Genomic DNA, 18,319 nt, shown 5'->3' on the forward strand with positions numbered 1-18,319 from the left:
GAGGCGGATGCACTCCAGTCTGAGTAACAACAGTGAAACTCCGTCTCAAAAGAAAAAAAAATACCAAAATTAGCTGTTCGTGGTGGTACATGCGTGTAATCCCAGCTACTTGGAAGGCTGAGGCAGGAGAATCGCTTGAACCCAGGAGCTGGAGGTTGCAGTGAGCCAATATTGCACCACTGCACTCCAGCCTGCGTGATGGGAGGGAGACTCCACCAAAAAAAAAAAAAAAAAAAAAAAAAAATCCCTGCTTTCCTGATTAAACTTTACCACCACTTCCCCCAACTTCCTATTGCACATTAGCCATAAAAGTTTGACCTTACAACTTAAGAGTATTGTATATCATCTCTTTTTAATTTTTTTTAAATTAAAAAAAAAAAAATATATATATATATATATATATATATATATATATATAGAGAGAGAGAGAGAGAGAGAGAGAGAGAGAGAGAGAGAGAGAGAGAGACGGAGTTTCACTGCTGTTACCCAGACTGGAGTGCAATGGCACAATCTCGGCTCACCACAACCTCTGCCTCCTGAGTTCAAGCAATTCTCCTGCCTCAGCCTCCCAAGTAGCTGGGACTACAGGCGCGCGCCACCATGCCCAGCTAATTTTTGTATATTTAGTAGAGACGGGGTTTCACCTTGTTGACCAGGATGGTTTCTATCTCCTGACCTCGTGATCCACCCGCTTTGGCCTCCCAAAGTGCTGGGATTATAGGTGTGAGCCACCGCACCCAGCCTAAATTTAAAACATTAAAAAAATATGGAATGCTTCATGAATTTAGTGTCATCCTTGCACAGGGGCCATGCTAAAATCTTCTCTGCATCGTTTTAATTTTAGTATATGTGCTGCCGAAGTGAGCACTGTATATCATTTCTAGAGTCAAAAAACAGTAACAATTATGTTTCTCTCTTGCAGTTTCTTTTTTCTTTTCTTTTTTCTTTTTTTTTTTTTTTTTTGAGACAGAGTCTTGCTCTATCACCAGGCTGGAGTGCACTGGCACGATCTCAGCTCACGGCAACCTCTGCCTCCCAGGTTTAAGCAATTCTCCTGCCTCAGCCTCCCTAGTTCCTGGGATTACAGGTGTGTGCCATTCTCAGCCAAATTAATTTTTGCATTTTTTTTTTTCGCTCTTGTTACCCAGGCTGGAGTGCAATGGCACAATCTCGGCTCACCACAACCTCCGTCTCCTGGGTTCAAGCAATTCTCCTGCCTCAGCCTCCCGAGTAGCTGGGACTACAGGCATGCGCCACCATGCCCAGATAATCTTTGTATTTTTAGTAGAGACGGGGTTTCACCATGTTGACCAGGATGGTCTTGATCTCTTGACTTTGTGATCGACCCGTCTCGGCCTCCCAAAGTGCTGGGATTACAGGTGTGAGCCACCGCGCCCGGCCCATAGTATGATTTTTAAATGAGGTACACTGGAAATCAAAACGCAGCTACCAGTGGCTCAGGCCTGTAATTTAGGACTTTGGGAGGCAGAGGTGGGTGGATCACTTGAGGTTAGAAATTTGAGACCAGCCTCGCCAACATGGTGAAACCCCATGTCTACTAAAAATATAAAAATTAGCCAGGTGTGGTGATGGGCTCTTGTAATCTCAGCTTCTCAGGAGGCTGAGGCAGGAGAACCACTTGAACCAGAGAGGCAGATGTTGCAGTGAGCTGAAATCCTGCCATTGTACTCCAGGCTGAGTGATAAGTGAGACTCCATCTCGAACAAACAAACAAACAAAAAGTGCAGCTCTCCATCTTTCATTCATCCCGATCCCCAGAGATCATCACTGCTGACAGATTCTTGTATACTCTTCTGGGATTTGTCATGTCATTTCTTCTGATGTACTAAAAATCTGTACTTTATGTGACTATAAAAGAGAATGAAGGGCTGGGCACAGTGGCTCAAGCCTGTAATCCCAGCACTTTGGGAGGCTGAGGCGGGTGGATCACAAGGTCAAGAGATCGAGACCATCCTGGTCAACATGGTGAAACCCCATCTCTACTAAAAATACAAAAAATTAGCTGGGTATGGTGGCGCATGCCTGTAATCCCAGCTACTCAGGAGGCTGAGGCAGGAGAATTGCCTGAACCCAGGAGGCAGAGGTTGCGGTGAGCCGAGATGGCGCCATTGCACTCCAGCCTGGGTAACAAGAGTGAAACTCTGTCTCAAAAAAAAAAAAAAAAAAAAAAAAGAATGAAGATATCTTGTTTCTTCATTATTACTTTTGAGACAAAAAGTCTCACTCTGTCATCCAGGTTGGAGTGCAGTGGCATGATCTCAGCTCACTGCAACCTCTGCTGCCTGGGTTCAAATGATTCACCTACTTTTGGCCTCCTGAGTCTCTGGGATTACAGACATGTGCCACCATGCCCCAATATATATATATATATATATTTTTTTTTTTTGAGGCAGTCTCTCTCTGTCATCCACTGGAGTGTAGTGGTGCAATCTTGGCTCACTGCAACCTTCACCTCTGGGTTCAAGTGATTCTCCTGCTTCAGCCTCCTGAGTAGCTGGGATTACAGGCCTGTGCTATCATGGCCAGCTAATTTTTGTATTTTTAGTAGAGATGGGGTTCCACCATGTTGGTCAGGCTGGTCTTGATCTCCTGACCTCGTAATCTGCCTGCCTCGGCCTCTCAAAGTGCTGGGATTACAGGCATGAGCCGCCAAGCCTGGTCCCCTGCTAATTGTTTTGTATTTTTAGTAGAGATGTGGTTTCACCATGTTGGCCAGACAGGTCTTGAACTCCTAACCTCAAGTGATCTGCCTGCCTCAGTCTCCCAAAATGCTGTGATTATAGGTGTGGGCCACCATGCCCAGCCAAAATGTGTTTCATGTAAAATTATGTAATGTATAAAATATTTTAAATTTTGTCTATGGATAAATTCCACACTAGAGGAGCAATGACCATATGTTATATACTGGGTAAGTTATCTATGACCTCCAGAGTTTATTTATTTATTTATTTTTTAAAATGAAGCTTCAGTCTTTTTGCCATGAGTGAATACACTTGTATACACTTCTGGGATTTGTCATGTCATTTCTTCTGATGTACTAAAATTCTGTACTTTATGTGACTATAAAAAAGAATGAAGATATCTTGTTTCTTCATTATTACTTTTGAGACAAAAAGTCTCACTCTGTCACCCAGGCTGGAGTGTAATGGCATGATCTAGGCTCACTGCACCCTCTGCTTCCTGAGTTCAAGTGATTCTTCTGCCTCATCCTGCTGAGTAGCTGGGATTACAGGCATGCACCACCATGCCTAGCTAATTTTGTATTTTTAGTAGAGACGGGGTTTCACCATGTTGGACAGGCTGGTTCTGAACTCCTAACCTCAAGGGATTCACCCACCTTCCAAAGTTCTGGGATTACAGGCGTGAGCCACCATGCCTGGCCATATATATATATTTTTTTACTAGAGACAGGGTTTTCCCCTGTTGGCCACGCTGGTTTCGATCTCCAGACCTCAGGTGATTCACCCACCTCGGCCTCCCAAAGTGCTGGGATTACAGGCATGAGCCACTGTGCTTGGCCGACCCAAAATTTTTTAAATGAATAAAGTATCTGTAATATATGATGCTTATTTCTGATAATTATAAATAAATAAATAAAAGTTAATAATGAGCGGGGCATTGTGGCTCACATCTGTAATCCCAGCACTTTGGGAGGCTGAGACAGGAGGATTACTTTTTTTACCTAGGAGCTTTAGAATAACTTGGGCAACATAGCAAGACACTGTCTCTACTTTTTATATTAAAGAAAACAATTGTCTGGGTGTGATGGCTCACACCTATAATCCCAGCACTTTGGGAGGCCAAGGCAGGTGGATCACTTGAAGTCAGGAGTTTGACACCAGCCTGACCAACATGGGAAAACCCAGTGTCTACTAAAAATACAAAAATTTGCTGGATGTGGTGGCCTGTGCCAGTAATCCCAGCTACTCAGGGTGCTGAGGCAGGACAATTGCTTGAACCTGGGACATGAACATTGTAGTGAGTTGAGATTGTGCCACTGTACTACAGCTTGGGCAACAGAGCAAGACTCTGTTTAAAAAAAAATTACGGCCGGGCGCAGTGGCTCAAGCCTGTAATCCCAGCACTTTGGGAGGCCAAGGCGGGTGGATCACGAGGTCAAGAGATCGAGACCATCCTGGTCAACATGATGAAACCCGTCTCTACTAAAAATACAAAAAATTAGTTGGGCATGGTGGTGCGTGCCTGTAATCCCAGCTACTCAGGAGGCTGAGGCAGGAGAATTGCCTGAACCCAGGAGGCGGAGGTTGCGGTGAGCCGAGATGGCGCCATTGCACTCCAGCCTGGGTAACAAGAGCGAAACCCCGTCTCAAAAAAAAAAAAAATTAATGATCTGTGGTCTACAAGAGAGTATATAGTAGAAGACAAAGATAGCTAAATTCTGGTGGGGCTCGGTGGCTCAAGCCTGTAATCCCAGCACTATGGCAGGCCAAGGCAGGCAGATCACCTGAGGTCAGGAGTTCCAGACCAATCTGGCCAACATGGGGAAACCAAGTCTCTACTAAAAATACAAATTGGCCAGGCGCGGTGGCTCACGCCTATAATCCCAGCACTTTGGGAGGCTGAGGCAGGTGGATCACAAGGTCAAGAGATCAAGACCATCCTGGTCAACATCGCGAAACCCCGTCTCTACTAAAGATACAAAAAAATTAGCTGGGCATGGTGGCGCGTGCCTGTAATCCCAGCTACTCGGGAGGCTGAGGCAGGAGAATTGCCTGAACCGAGGAGGTGGAGGTTGCGGTGAGCCGAGATCGCGCCATTGCACTCCAGCCTGGGTAACAAAGCGAAACTCTGTCTCAAAAAAAGTACAAATTAGCCAGGTGTGGTGGCAGGTGCCTGTAATTCCAGCTATTTGGGAGGCTGAGGCTGAAGAATCACTTGTTCCCAGGCAACGGAGGTTGCAGTGAGCTGAGATTGTACCACTGCACTCTAGCCTGAGAGACAGAGTAAGATTCCATCTCAATAATAAATAAATAAATAAGGTGAAGAGAATGCTTATTAAATGCACACCAGTTTTTCTCTATTTCATAATATGTTGGGGGTACATGTCAAATGAGGGAAAGCTTTCAAATAAGCCTTTTTTTTTTGAAACACAGTTTCACTGGTTACCCAGGATGGAGTGCAATGGCACAATCTCGGCTCACGGCAACCTCCGCCTCCTGGATTCAGGCAATTCTCCTGCCTCAACCTCCTGAGTAGCTGGGATTACAGGCACGCACCACCATGCCCAGCTAATTTTTTGTATTTTTAGTAGAGACGGGGTTTCACCATGTCGACCAGGATGGTCTCGATCTCTTGACCTCGTGATCCACCCGCCTCAGCCTCCCAAAGTGCTGGGATTACAGGCATGAGCCACCGCACCTGGCCCGAAGAAGCCTTTTTAGGTAGTTATTGTTATATATGGTCTGTATGGTAATTATATGTTGTCTGTATCCAAAAACTGTCATTGTGTGGATAAGAATAACTTTACTTAAAATGCTAATTTGCTGACAAACCCCAAGTCTGGGAATGCCTCCAAAATGTCTAGTTGATGTATTACTCTTTATACAGGATACCTATTTACTCTAAGTTTCACCTTTCCTTCAAAGCAACCCTTGGTACATCATAGGTTTAACACCCATAGCCACCGACACATTCCTTCCAGAGCACATTTACTTTCCCCAAGATCTAAGCCCTGGACCTGGGGGTTTGAGGTGAAGAGCTCTACCTGTCTTGTGACTGTGCAAGACCATGCTCTGCCTGTGAGTTCCCCCAATAAGTTATTCCATACTGAAAAACTGGATTTATCTGCTCCCTTCTTTAATTTCTCAGCTCTTTCTGCATTTGAGGGTGGCTTTGCATATACAGCCCTTACATGAAACAAGTGGTGATCCAGCAAGGAGTCAGGAAACCAAAGCATGAGCAAGGAGAAACAAGCATCCCTGAGGAAATCCTGGGGTGGTCCTCCTCATCTAAATGGAGCGGTGCTGCCCATTTGCTAGATATCTGTGGACCATCACGTGTGTACAGAAAAACCCCAAAAACCCCAGAGAGTCTAGAGTGCTTGTTTGTAAAAAGCCATATGACTCACCATGGTGAGAAAGGTCACTGAGCTGCTATGACAGTGAGTTGGCCACTGTTATGGTCTATGCCAGTGACCACAGGCCACAGGTAGCAGCTACAGCAAGTGTCTGACAGTTAGAAGAACCCTAATTAGAAAGGAATAAAAGGCAGGCACAGTGGCTCATGCCTGTAATCCAAGCACTTCGGAGGCCAAGGCAGGCGGATCACCTGAGGTCAGGAGTTCAACTCCAGCCTGACCAACATGGTGAAACCCCATCATTAAAAAAAAAAAAAAGAACTTCCAGGCCTGGCACAGTGGCTCATGCCTATAATCCCAGCACTTTGAGAGGCTGAGGTGGGTAGGTTACCTGAGGTCAGGAGTTTGAGATCAGCCTGGCCAACATGGTGAAACCCTATCTCTACTAAAAACACAAAAAATTGGCTGGGCGCGGTGGCTGACGCCTATAATCCCAGCACTTTGGGAGGCTGAGGCAAGTGGATCACGAGGTCAAGAGATTGAGACCATCCTGGTTAACATGGTGAAACCCCGTGTCTACTAAAAATACAAAAATTAGGTGGGCATGGTGGCTCGCGCCTGTAGTCCCAGCTACTCGGGAAGCTGAGGCAGGAGAATTGCTTGAACCCAGGAGGCAGAGGTTGTGGTGAGCCGAGATTGTGCCACTGCACTCCAGCCTGGGTAACAAGAGCAAAACTCCATCTCAAAAAAAAAAATACAAAAAATTACCCTGGTGAGGTGGCACATGCCTGTAATCCCAGCTACTCAGGAGATTGAAGCAGGAGAATTGTTTGAACCGGAAGGTGGAGGCTGCAGTGAGCTGAGATCGCACCACTGCACTACTCCAGCCTGGGCAACAAGAGGGCAACTCCGTCTCAAAAAAAAAAAAAAAAAAAAGAATTTCCACATCTGTGTTAGTGTCTGGTTTGGCAGATAAGCTTAAAACTCAGGAGGCCCAGCTGGGACCTTAGCTTTTCACTTTGTACAGTTGGGAGGGAAAAAGCTACACCAGTCCAGGCTGGTCTTGCCAAACCAGACTGGGATGCAAATATCTGGAATTCTTGGGAACCAACTAGTGAACCAGATAAAGACACAGAGGTTATCTGGGAGGTGGAGGATAATTATTATTCGGTTTTGAGCATATTCAGCAGAAAGCAAAAGCTCAGTATGTACATCCTGGCCACGAGCGATAGCCTTTGCAGGAAACCTCGATGATCCAAGATTACGCCTCAGCAGAATATTTCCAAATAGCTGCTAAGAGAAAGCTCAGCCACATGGAAGGTGCAGCTATGGGTCATTGGTGGGATGACATTTCTCTACCAGGGAATGAAACTGAAAATAATGAGTAATATAACCAACTCATCTCACTTTGAGACAGTGTTTGTATGATGCTAGAGCTGTCTCAGTTGAGTACAGCCTTATGGACTTAGATTATAATGACCATGAGAGGCCGAGGCCGGGCGCGGTGGCTCACGCCTGTAATCCCAGCACTTTGGGAGGCCGAGGCGGGTGGATCACAAGGTCAAGAGATCAACATGGTGAAACCCCATCTCTACTAAAAATACCAAAAATTAGCTGGGCATGGTGGCACGTGCCTGTAATCCCAGCTGCTCAGGAGGCTGAGGCAGGAGAATTGCCTGAACCCAGGAGGCAGGGGTTGCAGTGAGCCAAGATCGCACCATTGCACTCCAGCCTGGGTAACAAGAGTGAAACTCCATCAAAAAATTAAATAAATAAATAAAAATACAAAAATTAGCTGGGCATGGTGGTGCGCACCTGTAGTCCCAGCTACTCGCGAGGCTGAGGCAGGAGAATTGCCTGAACCCAGGAGGCAGAGGTTGCAGTGAGCTGAGATCGCGCCATTGCACTCCAGTCTGGGTAACAAAAGCGAAACTCTGTCTCAAAAAAAAAAAAAAAAAAATGACCATGAGAGAGACTTGGCCAAATGAAAGAGACTTCTCTGGACATAGCTCACCATGGCAATCTTTGGAAGAACCATAAAGCACTTTAAGATAGTGGCGCATGGGCCAGGCGCAGTGGCTCACGCCTATAATCCCAGCACTTTGGGAGGCCGAGGCCGGTGGATCATGAGGTCAAGAGATCAAGACCACCCTGGCCAACATGGTGAAACTCCATCTTTAAAAAAAAACAACCAAGTCTGCTAGACCAAAAAGGGAAGCCAAAAAAGCCCAATTAGGATTACCAGGAAACAAATGTGGTGTGATCTGATTTCAGCTAAGGCAGAAAAAGAGAAAATAGGCCAGGCGAAGTGGTTCACAACTGTAATCCCAGCGCTTTGGCACGGTGAGGTGGATCATGCGTTAGAAGTTCAAGACCAGCTTGGCCAAGATGGTGAAACCCCATCTCTGCTAAAAATACAAAAATTAGCCGGGCGTGGTGGCAGGCACCTGTAATCCCAGCTACTCTGCAGGCTAAGGCAGGAGAATCACTTGAACCTAGGAGGTGGAGGCTGCAGTGAGCCGAGATCACGCCACTGCACTTCAGCCTGGGTGACAGAGTGAAACTCTGTCTAAACAAAAAAACAACTGTCAACTCTATATTCCAAGAATGGACTCCTCTCCAGCCTGAAGGTCAGGGGTGGGGCCAAGGTCACCTCCTCCTACAAGCAGCAGGGACAACCATAGGTCCTATATGGAGCTCACAATCTATTGCAGTCCAAAAAACACACAGAGGGCTGGGTGCGGTGGCTCATGCCTGTAATCCTAGCACTCTGGGAGGCCGAGGCGGGCAGATCACCTGAGGTTGGGAGTTCAAGACCAACCTGACCAACATGGTGAAACGCCATCTTTAAACACACACACACACACACACACACACACACACACACACACACAGAACCTGGACTGTAGTGAACACAGGTGCGCAATACACCTAAACCCCATGTCATGTTAGTTTTCACTAATGTCTTTTTTTTTTTTTAGACAGAGTTTTGCTCTTGTTGCCGAGGCTGGAGTGCCATGGTGCGATCTCAGCTCACTGCAGCCTCCACCTCCCAAGTTCAAGTGATTCTCTTGCCTCAGCCTCCTAAGTAGCTGGGATTACAGGCGTGCACCACTACACTTGGCTAATTTTTTTTTTTTTGAGACGGAGTTTTGCTCTTGTTACCCAGGCTGGAGTGCAATGGCGCGATCTCGGCTCACCACAACCTCTGCCTCCTGGGTTCAGGCAATTCTCCTGCCTGAGCCTCCTGAGTAGCTGGGATTACAGGCACGCACCACCATGCCCAGCTAACTTTTTGTATTTTTAGTAGAGACGGAGTTTCACCATGTTGATCAGGATGGTTTCGATCTCTTGACCTCGTGATCCACCCGCCTCAGCCTCCCAAAGTGCTGGGATTACAGGCATGAGACACCGCGCCTGGCTTAACTTTTTTTTTTTTTTTTTTAAGACGGAGTCTTGCTGCTCTGTTTCCCAGTCTCCAGTGCATTGGTGCAATCTCAGCTCACTGCAACCTCCACCTCCCAGTTTCAAGCAATTTTCCTGCCTCAGCCTCCTGATAGCTAGGATTACAGGCGTCAGCCACCATGCTTGGCTAATTTTTTTGTATTTTTATTTTTATTTCTTTTTTTTTTTTTTGAGACAGAGTTTTTGCTCTTGTTACCCAGGCTGAAGTGCAATGGCGCAATCTCGGCTCACTGCAACCTCCGCCTCCTGGGTTCAAGCAATTCTCCTGCCTCTCAAGTAGCTGGGACTACAGGCGTGCACTGCCATGCCCAGCTAATTTTTTTTTTGTATTTTTAGTAGAGTAGGGGTTTCACCTTGTTGACCAGGATGGTCTCGATCTCTTGACCTCATGATCCACCCGCCTCGGCCTCCCAAAGTGCTGGGATTATAGGCGTGAGCCACCACCCTGGCCTTTAATTTTTTTTTTTTGAGATGGAGTTTCACTCTTGTTACCCAGGCTGGAGTGCAATAGTGCGATCTCGGCTCACTGCAACCTCTGCCTCCTGGGTTCAGGCAATTCTCCTACCTCAGCCTCCCAAGTAGCTGGGACTACAGGCACACACCACCAAGCCCAGCTAATTTTTTGTATTTTTAGTAGAGATGAGGTTTCACCTCGTTGACCAGGATGGTCTCGATCTCTTGACCTCATGATCCATCCACCTTGGCCTCTAAAGTGCTTTGATTATAGGCGTGAGCCACCATGCCTGGCCAATTTTTTTGTATTTTCAGTTGAGACGTGATTTCACCATGTTGGCCTGTCTGGTCTTGAACTTCCGATCCCGTGATCCACCCACCTCAGCCTCCCAATGTGCTGGAATTAGGGGCATGAGTCGCACCCAGCTTAGAGACAGGGTTTCACATACCGGCCAGGCTAGTCTCAAACTGCTGACCTCAGTTGATCCACCCGCCCCAGCCTCCCAAAATGCTGGGATTATAGGTGTAAGCCACTGAGCCTGGCCTTTTTTGTTGTTGCTTTTTGAGACAGAGTCTCCTCCTGTGGCCCAGGGTAAAGCGTAGTGGCATAATCTCAGGTCACTGCAACCTCCACCTCCTGTGTTGAAGCGATTCTCCTGCTTTAGCCTCTGGTGTAGCTGGGATTACAGGTGTGTGCCACCATGCCCAGCTAATTTTTATATTTGTTGTATAGACAGGGTTTCACCATGTTGGCCAGGCTGGTCTCGAACTCATGACCTCAAGTGATCCTCCAGCCGTCGGAGTGCTGGGATTATAGATGTGAGCCAACATACCTGGCCAATTTGCTTTTACTTGGGACAGCCGAGGTGGACATTCCAAGTGTTGCCCCAGGGTTATTTATGTAGACTCCCTATTTGTCATGGTATGATTGTTAGAAGTTTGACTTTGTGTCCACCACCACTTGCTGTCAAGTGGCACTATTATGCCAACCTCTGAAGATTTGTCAGTGTTACAACAACACCTTGATACTTGTGCACCCTCCTCCAATCTAGAGGATGGGCCATCAACTCACAAAAAGATACAAGGCCAACACCATCTGTAAAGTTTTTAGAGGGTCAGTTGGTCAGGTAAGACACACCTTATCCCAGGCACAGTCATTGGCAAAATACGAAAATTTTCCATCCCTAAAACAGGTAAACAGTTACAAAATTTCCTCAGTCTTTTGGGATACTAGCAGGCATTATTCCACATTTAGCTCAATGTTTGTATTCCCTATAGTGACTAGTAAAGAAGGGATCAAGTTAGTTTAGTACTGGTATTAAAAAAACAAGAGGAAACATTTTAGAGGGCTAAAATGCTAGTGGCTCAGGTACCAGCCTTAGGTTCCCCCTTTTTGGAACAATGATGTCTTTATTTATTTATTTATTTTTTAAATTTATTTATTTATTTTTTGAGACGGAGTTTCGCTCTTGTTACCCAGGCTGGAGTGCAATGGCGTGATCTCGGCTCACCGCAACCTCCGCCTCCTGGGTTCAGGCAATTCTCCTGCCTCAGCCTCCTGAGTAGCTGGGATTACAAGCACGTGCCACCATGCCCAGCTAATTTTTTGTATTTTTAGTAGAGACGGGGTTTCACCATGTTGACCAGGATGGTCTCGATCTCTTGACCTTGTGATCCACCCGCCTCGGCCTCCCAAAGTGCTGGGATTACAGGCTTGAGCCACCGCGCCCGGCAATGATGTCTTTAGATGTGACCATAAATGCTGAGAGGACCAGTTGGGCCCTCTGGCAAGTCCAACATGGGAAAACAGTTTCTCTAGGATTTTGGTCACACCTCTGGACCACTACTGTTGAAACCTACTATTCCTCACTTGAACCACAGATCCTGGGGGATGTACAAGGTCTTGTAGCAAGTGAAACCAAAACTGTTGTTTTGCCAATAACAATAAGGCCGAGTCTCCTGGCCAAGCATGGTAGCTCAAACCTGTAATCCCAGCATTCTGAGAGGCCAAAATGGAAGGGCCACTTGAGGCTGGGAGTTCCAGCCTGCAGAGAGCATTGATGGTGCCACTGCACTCCAGCCTAGGTGAAAGAGCAAGACCTTGTCCCCCGATAAAAAAGAAAAAGGAAAGAAAGCCAGGTGCGGGGGCTCATGCTTGTAATCTCAGCACTTTGGGAGGCTGAGACAGGCAGATCACCTGAGGATGGGAGTTAGAGAACAGCCTGACCAGTTTAGTAGAGAAACTCCATCTCTACTAAAAATACAAAATTAGCCAGGCATGATAGTAGGTGCCTGTAATCCCAGCTGCTCAGGAGACTGAGGTAGGAGAATCACTTGAACCTGGGAGGTGGAGGTTGCGGTGAGCTGAGATTGTGCCATTGCACTCCAGGCTGGCAACAAGAGTGAAATTCAGTCTGAAAAGGAAAGAAGGAAAGAAAGAAAAAGAAGGAAAAGAAAGAAAGAAAGAAACAAACAAACAAACCGGTTTTCTTATCAAAGGCTGGATGGAAGGGTTGTTTGCCAGGACTGCCTCAGCTATTGCCCAGGCCTCCACTTTACAAAAGTGGCATGCATTCCTGCAACAATGTAGTGCCCTCTCCATGAGTCCCTTGAGAGATGAATTGCATGCCATCTGTGTGTGTGTGTGTGTGTGTGTGTGTGAGAGAGAGAAAGAGAGAGAGAGAGAGACAGAATTACACTTTTTTTTTCACAGAACAATAGTGAATAAGGAATTTCACTCTTGTTGCCCAGTGCAATGGGGTGCAATGGTGAGATCTTGGCTCACTACAACCTGGATCTCCAAGTGATTCTCCTGCCTTAGCCTCCTGAGTAGCTAGGATTACAGGCATGTGTCACCACACACAGCTTTTTTGTTTGTTTGTTTGTTTGTTTTTGAGATCTCGGCTCAGTGCAACTCTACCTCCTGGGTTCAATTGATTCTCTTGCCTCAGCCTCCTGAGTAGCTGGGACTATAGGTATGGGCCACCACACCCAGCTAAGTTTTCGTATTTTTAGTAGAGACGGGATTTAACCATGTTAGCCAGGATGGTCTCTATCTCCTGATCTTGTGATCTGCCTGACTTGGCCACCCAAAGTTCTGGGATTACAGCTGTGAGCCACTGCTCTGGACTATTTTTTTTTTTTGAGACGGAGTTTCGCTCTTGTTACCCAGGCTGGAGTGCAATGGCGTGATCTCGGCTCACCGCAACCTCCGCCTCCTGGGTTCAGGCAATTCTCCTGCTTCAGCCTCCCGAGTAGCTGGGATTACAGGCATGCGCCACCATGCCCAGCTAATTTTTTGTATTTTTAGTAGAGACGGGGTTTCACCATGTCGGCCAGGATGGTCTCGATCTCTTGACCTCGTGATCCACCCGCCTCAGCCTCCCAAAGTGCTGGGATTACAGGCTTGAGCCACTGTGCCCGGCCCCTTATTTATTTTTTTGTAGAGACAGGGTTTCTCCATGTTGGTCAGGCTGGTCTTGAACTCCTGACCTCAGGTCATTCCCCTGCCTCGGCCTCCCAAAGTGTTGGGATTACAGATGTAAGCCACCACACCCAGCTGTGCATGCTATCTGAAGGCCAGTACACTATGAGACCAGTGCTGCCCCTATTGCAGAGTGTGTACATGGAGGCATGGCCCACCTTCCTGAAATCACTTGATACTCAGATGGATTGAGCAGAGGTAACCTGTATAGATGAACACACAGTAGCTGCAGCTGTCCATCCACAGACAGATACTATATGGTTTGAGAAGGGAATGCAGCAAAGCAGTCAATAGGCAGAACTCCGAGCTGCATGATTGGTTTATACCTATGAGCCATGGCCTATAGTTCTGTGTACAAATAGGCAGTATTCAATGATCTTTGCCAGAAGCGGTGGTTCATGCCTATAATCCCAGAACTCTAGGAGGCTGAGATCGCCTGAGCTCAGGAGTTCAAGACCCTCATCTCTACAAAAAATTTAAATATTGGTTCAAAATGCCAAGAGACAAAATAAAAAAAATTGGCTTGGTGTTGTGGTGCATACCTGTAGTTCAGCTACTAAGGAGACTGAGGCAGTAGGATTGCTTGAGCCCAGGAGGTTGAGGCTGCAGTGAGTCATTATTGTGCCAATGGACTCTATCCTGGTTGACAGAGCAAGACCCTGTCTTGGTTAAAAAAACAAAAAAAGAGGCCAGGCACGGTGGCTCATGCCTGTAATCCTAGCACTTTGGGAGGCCGAGGTGGGTGGATTATGAGGTCAAGAGATCGAGACCATTCTGGTCAACAAGGTGAAACCCCGTCTCTACTAAAAATACAAAAAAAAAAAAAAAATTAGCTGGGCATGGTGATGCGTGCCTGTAATGCCAGCTGCTCAGGAGTCTGAGGCAGGAGAATTGCCTGAACACAGGAGGCAGAGGTTGTGGTGAGCCGAGATTGCGCCATTGCACTTCAGCCTGGGTAACAAGAGCGAAACTCCGTCTCGGGGGAAAAAAACCAAAAACAAAAAAAAGACTTCCAGGCGTGGTGGCTCATGCCTGTAATCCTAGCACTTTGGGAAGCTCAGGAGGGTGGATCACAAGGTCAAGAAATGGAAACCATCCTAGCCAACATGGTGAAACCCCGTCTCTACTAAAAATACAAAAATTATCTGGGTGTAACGGCACATGGCTGTAGTCCCAGCTACTTGGGAGGCTGAGGCAGGAGAACTGCTTGACCCGGGAGACTGAGGTTGCACCATATCACTCCAGCCTGGGCAACAGAGCAAGACTCCATCTCAAAAAAAAAAAAAAAGGACCTTATAAGTTGGCTTGCCCAGTGGGCTGGGATGACTGGCACATATTGTGGGGAGCTGCTATGTGGAAAGATATTTGGGACAAGCTACAAGAACTCACTGCAAACCTAATTGTGTATCATGTTTCAGCACACCGGTCAGATTCAACCCCCATCCCCCGCCCCTGTAACATGGAGGCTGGTACCCTGGCAAAAATTAGAAACCTGGTTCCCTTACAAATCTTCTGAGCTAGCTGATTGGCATATAAACACAGTGGGCATCACAGTGCATGAGTGGGCTGGCGAATAGCAAAGGGAGCAGGATTGCCCCTCGGCTATGCAGATTTAGCAGCAACAGTAACAAACTGTTCAGTTTGCTCCCACCTGTGCTCCCACTGCATCCCACATAGATCTGGACACATATATGAGACAACCACTCTTGTGAGAGGCTGGCAGGTAGACTACAATGGACCCCTGCCAGTAAGCTTGGGATAAAAGTACATACTAACATGGTGGTACCACTACAGGATGGTTACAGGCCTTCCCATGTAAGAGGGCAAACCAAACAGCCACCATTAAGGGCTTGGAACAACTCAGTGTCATGTATGGATACCTTTGATGCATTTACAGTGACATAGGCACACATTTTACTGGGCATGATGTCCATAATTGGGCACATGAAAGGGATTATAGACCAGAGATTTCATTTGCCATATAATCTCCATGTGGCAAGGTTTATTGAAACAAAAAATGGCAATTTGAAGACACACAGTGAGTATTTTTGTAATACAGCACATTGCATTGGCGGCAGAAGGTTTTGCTTCAGGCAAACCTTAATTTGGGCTGGGCATGGTGGTTTATGGCTGTAATTCCAGCACTTTGGGAGGCCGAGGCAGGTGGATAACTTGAGGTCAGGAGTTTGAGACCAACCTGGCCAACATGGTGAAACCCTGTCTCTACTAAAAAATTCAAAAATTACCCAGGCATGGTAGTGTGTGACTGTAATCTCAGCTACTCAGGAAGCCAAGGCAAGAGAATTGCTTGAATCTGGGAGGCAGAGGTTGCAGTGAATCGAGATCGCACCAGAGACAACATCTCAAAAAAATGCAAGAAAGCTTGCTGGGCGCTGTGGCGCATACCCATAGTCCTAGCTACTCTGGAGGCTGAGGTGGGAGGATTACTTGAGCCCAGGAGTTCTGGGCTGTAGTGCACTATGCCAATTGACTATCTGCACTAAGTTCGGCATCAATATGGTGACCTCCCGGGAGTGGGGGGACCACCAGGTTGCCTAAGGAAGAGTGAACCAGCCCAGGTCGGAAATGGAGTAGGTCAAAACTCCTGTGCTGATCAGTAGTGGGATGGTGCCTGTAAATAGCCACTGCACACCAGCCTGGGCAACATAGTGAGACCCTGTCTCAAAAAAAAAAAAGAAAGCGCTGGGCGCGGTGGCTCACACTTGTAATCCCGGCACTTTGGGAGGCCGAGGCGGGTAGATCACGAGGTCAAGAGATCGAGACCATTCTGGTCAACAAGGTGAAACCCCGTCTCTACTAAAAATACAAAAATTAGCTGGGCATGGTGGTGCACGCCTGTAGTCCCAGCTACTCGGGAGGCTGAGGCAGGAGAATTGCTTGAACCCAGAAGGCGGAGGTTGTGGTGAGCCGAGATTGTGCCATTGCACTCCAGTCTGGGTAACAACAGTGAAACTCCATCTCAAAAAAAAGGAAGAAAGAAAGAAAAGGAAGGAAGGAGGAAGGAAGGAAGGAAGGAAGGAAGGAAGGAAGGAAGGAAGGAAGGAAGGAAGGAAGGAAGGAAGGGCCGGGCGTGGTGGCTGACGCCTGTAATTCCAGCACTTTGGGAGGCCGAGACGGGTGGATCACGAGGTCAAGAGATGGCCAACGTAGTGAAACCCCGTCTCTTTTTTAAAAAGAAAAAAGAAAGAAAGAACAACAAAAAGGCCAGCATGACTGAGGGGAGTCCCAGTTATGGAGGTCAGAGATTCAGTAGTAATTCACAAAGCCATTGTAAGGATTTGTGCTTTCTCTATGTGGAATGAAAAGCCATCAGAAGGTTTTGGGTTGAGTGATGAGCTTTGCTTCAGGTTTTAGAGAGTTGCTTTGGGACCTGGCACAGTGGCTCGTGCCTGTAATCCCAACACTTTGGGAGGCATACTCAGGCAGATAGCTTGAGCCCAGGAGTTTGAGACAAGCCTGGGCAACATGATGAAACATTGTCTCTACAAAAAGTACAAACATTAGCCAGGCTTGGTGGCACATGCCTGTAGTCTCAGCTACTTGGAAGGCTGAGATTGGAGTATCACTGGAGCCCAGGAGAAGGAGGAGTTTGCAATGAGCTGTGATCTCACCACTGTACTCCAGCCTGGGTGACAGAGCAAGACACTGTCTCAAAAAAAATTATTTTCTATATGATAAATAGATTCCAGTTAGATATACAGCTGGAGACCTTGCAGAGAATCAATGGAGTTGGGGAATCAAGTGAGGACTAGAGATGTGGGAGTTCTCAGCATATGAATGTTATTTAAAACCATGGTTGTGGCCGGGCGCGGTGGCTCAAGCCTGTAATCCCAGCACTTTGGGAGGCCGAGGCAGGTGGATCACAAGGTCAAGAGATCGAGACCATCCTGGTCAACATGGTGAAACCCCGTCTCTACTAAAAATACAAAAAATTAGCTGGGCATGGTGGCACGTGCCTGTAATCCCAGGTACTCAGGAGGCTGAGGCAGGAGAATTGCCTGAACCCAGGAGGCAGAGGTTGCGGTGAGCCGAGATGGCGCCATTGCACTCCAGCCTGGGTAACAAGAGCGAAACTCCGTCTCAAAAAAATAAAAAATTAAAAAAATAATAAAACCATGGTTGAGGATCATGCCTGTAATCCCAACATTTTTGGAGGCCAAGGCGGGCAGATAACAAGGTCAGGAGTTTGAGAGCAGCCTGGCCAGCACTCAGAAGTGAAACCCCTTCTCTACTAAAAATACAAAAATAGGGCATGGTGAAACGTGCCTGTAATCCCACTGACTCGGGAGGCTGAGGTAGGAGAATTGCTTGACCTCGGAATGCGAAGGTTTCAGTGAGCAGAGATGGTACCACTGCACTCCAGCCTGGGCGAGAGAGTGAGACCCCGTCTAAAACAAACAAATAAAAAAAATATGGTTGGAGACCAGGCACAGTGGCTCACACCTGTAATCCTAGCATTTTGGGAGGCTCAGGTAGTAATCACTTGAAGCCAGGACTTTGACACCAGTCTGGGCAACAGAGTGAAACCCTGTATCTACAAAAATATTTAAAAGTAGGCTGGGTGCAGTGGTTCATGCCTATAATCCCAGCATTTTGGGAGGCCAAGGCAAGCGGATCACCTGGGGTCTGAGTTTGAGACCAGCGTGGCCAACATGGTGAAACCCCATCTCTACTAAAAATATGAAAATTAGCAGGGTGTGGTATCAGGCACCTGTAATCCCAGCTACTTGGGAGGCTGAGGCAGGAGAATTGCTTGAACCTGGGAGGTGGAGGTTGCAGTGAGTTGAGATTGAGCCATTGCACTCCAGCTGTGGCAACAAGAGTGAAACTCCATCCGA

The 18,319-nt window shown here is 47.1% G+C and overlaps 1 non-coding gene across 1 annotated transcript; it reads right to left on the reverse strand.

The window, feature by feature from the left end:
* Positions 1-760: 760 nt before the first annotated feature.
* LOC118146493 (U6 spliceosomal RNA) lies at positions 761-868 on the reverse strand. The gene has a single exon (XR_004732353.1). It is a non-coding gene; the product is annotated as a U6 spliceosomal RNA (small nuclear RNA).
* Between the last annotated feature and the right edge of the window lie 17,451 nt (positions 869-18,319).

This window comes from Callithrix jacchus, chromosome 12 (genome assembly GCF_049354715.1).
Source record: "Callithrix jacchus isolate 240 chromosome 12, calJac240_pri, whole genome shotgun sequence".
Lineage (NCBI taxonomy): Eukaryota > Metazoa > Chordata > Mammalia > Primates > Cebidae > Callithrix > Callithrix jacchus.